The sequence below is a fragment of the Suricata suricatta genome, chromosome 10, assembly GCF_006229205.1.
Source record: "Suricata suricatta isolate VVHF042 chromosome 10, meerkat_22Aug2017_6uvM2_HiC, whole genome shotgun sequence".
NCBI lineage: Eukaryota > Metazoa > Chordata > Mammalia > Carnivora > Herpestidae > Suricata > Suricata suricatta.
Genome location: NC_043709.1, coordinates 69100940 through 69101411, shown reverse-complemented (window position 1 = coordinate 69101411; position 472 = coordinate 69100940).

The window sequence follows — 472 nt, the reverse complement described above, 5'->3', positions numbered from 1 at the left end:
TTTTTTAAATGTTTTATTTTTTATATTTGGGGGAGAGAGAGACAGAGAGTGAGCAGGGGAGGGGCAGAGAGAGAAGGAGACACAGAATCTGAAGCAGGCTCTAGGCTCTGTGCTGACAGTCAGCACAGAGCCTGATGCGGGGCTCAAATTCATGAGCAATGAGATCATGAGATGAGCTGAAGTCAGAGGCCTGACTGACTGAGCCACCCAGGCGCCCCCATTTTAACCACTCTTAAGTATAGCGTTCAATGGCATTAAGTACATTCACATTGTTACACAACCATTACCATCATTATCTCTAGAACTCTTTTATTTTCCCAAACTGAAACTATACCCATTAAACAGTAACTTGCCATTGGCAACCACCATCCCGCTTTCTGTCTCTATGAACTTGACTAATCTTGGTATCTTGTGTTTTTGGCACACTATCACTTAACTGAAGATCTTCAAAATTCATCTATGTTGTACATGT